Here is a 2,292-nt window from a genome sequence, read left to right on the forward strand (position 1 = left end):
TAGCTTAAGTCACCAGCCGTATTGTCCGAATCTCTGACAAAATATATGAATTAGAAATGTGTAAAGTCGAAAGGAAGAACATTATATTTTATAGAGCACGCAAAAAATTAATACGAAACTGATGCAAGATATCAAATAATAAAGTTCAAAATAGTGACATCAGCAAGAGGGTGGTTGCACTAACAGAATAAACGTACAGTGATAGACATAGTTTGCAGTCTACGGCCAAAATAGCATGTAATATATTATTTTATTGAAAACAATGAAGCATATGCAGATGAATGAAATCTACTTATCAAATTGCATCGTTTTTACGAAGCCGCCTAAGTTAAAGTTTTAGGCTGCACATTGATTCGTGCTGCGGAACTTCTAATTAGCAAAGAGGCATGTTAAGCAGAAGGAGACCCGTCATTTCAACGCCTCCGCCACTTTAAAGCTTGTCTTTTGGTGGTATCGCAATAATTTTTCAATCCGGTCGCTGCGTGTCATGTATTTGTATATGTTCGTATATTTAACCGTTATAGACAACGTAAGAAAATAAAACTTGGTATTACATTTCCATAAGAAGTAGAGTGACGATTAAAATGATCAGTGCACGCATTTTCGGTTGACTTTGAGATAGCGCTTCCCTAAATCTTTATTTGCACGCTACAGTATTCCAAGCCCTCTGCATCATGTTTCTACACTGCTGGAACAATAGCGCGAAGCAGCAATATGGCGCCAGCTTGAGAACATCCAAAAGCTATGTTGACAAAACAATAAACAATGTTTTAAGCCTTTGATGTCCAGCTTTGCACCGAAGAAAGAAATAAAATAAAGAAGTATATATATATATAAATATATATATAATTCTTTATTTATTTCAACGGTTCAAAGCTGGACATCAAAGGCTTAAATCATTGTTTATTGTTTTGTCAACATAGTTTTTGGATTACAGGAGTACAGGAGTTACAGGATTACAATATATATATATATATATATATATTAAAACTAGTAAATAATTCTATTCAATGTGAACCCAGGGAATATTTATTTATGGTATCAAACCAAAGTATTTTCATTTAAAATAAATTTATTTATACTACAGTTTTATCCGGTGACCGAGTCACCACTTTTATTTTTATAACTGTGGACCTTTACTGTGCAACGCGTGGTCGTATTGACATTTACAGCGAGGAAAGAACGACATAACACCTGCCAATGGTTCGCTCTTGTAGCCGTCCGAACCAGCTCCTAAGCGTTGAGGCATATGGGTCAGCAGCTGCAGCGACTCCGTGATGTTGCGCAGTGAAATTCGACCTTAAACAACGGCAATAATCTTTCGACAATTTTTTTTTTTTATTTTGACCCACTTGAATTGGCTTTCTTCTAATCGAACAACAAGCAGCTTACTTAATATATACTGAGAAACCAGAGACTGAAAGAGATAAATAGCAAAGAAGTACACAAACCATATCTAGTTCCCTTACTTCTGTCAGAAAGAATAAAAAAAGGGTACGAGACTGTCGGGAAGATTCTTTCCACTCACAGCATGGTATACTTCCATGACGTATAATATCCGGTTCTCGACGCTGTTTAGAATTTAAAAAAACGAATTGTAACAAAATTGGATGTGCACAAGTTGGTACGTAATTAATGCGTAAAAGCTCCAAAAAGAAAACGAGGCCAAAATTAAAAATGAGTAAAAACTGGAAGCGAGTCTGACAACGAAACTTTATTTGGAGCACACAAACATATATACACATTTGAATATGCTTCACTTGAAATAAATCTGAATTCCTTATCTGATCAAACCAGCTGCGACGCATTGATGGAGTCCGTCGTACCCAATTCAAGGGCAGAAACTGTGCAGGCGAGCACATCAATATCTCATCTTAGAAACAAGGAAAAACTAAAAAAGAAACGAAGTATGATCTGTTTCACAGCGAAGCTGCATATGACTTACAGATCGGATTTCTGAAACTTCTTCGAGTCGTCGCGCTCTTGAAAAGAACAAACTCAAGCGAATGGTGCATATAACGCCTACAACATACGGTACAGCATTTGCTCCGATAAACAACAGGCACAGAGCAAGCATTCGAAGCAGATAATTGATGGTCAGGCGCTCCATATAACAATGCGAAGCATGTAGCGCTCACCGTATACGTTTCGAGGTAAGGATTATTGTTGCGCAAGCTGCCGCGGTGACGGCAGATTGCGACGCGGAGAGTGACATCACTAACCTTCCCCATAAAAAAATGATTTGGTAAAGTGTGGTCTCTTTTTTTTTTGTTAATCATTCAGTATAGACCC

Source organism: Ixodes scapularis, unplaced genomic scaffold, assembly GCF_016920785.2.
Source record: "Ixodes scapularis isolate PalLabHiFi unplaced genomic scaffold, ASM1692078v2 PGA_scaffold4__175_contigs__length_147842914, whole genome shotgun sequence".
NCBI lineage: Eukaryota > Metazoa > Arthropoda > Arachnida > Ixodida > Ixodidae > Ixodes > Ixodes scapularis.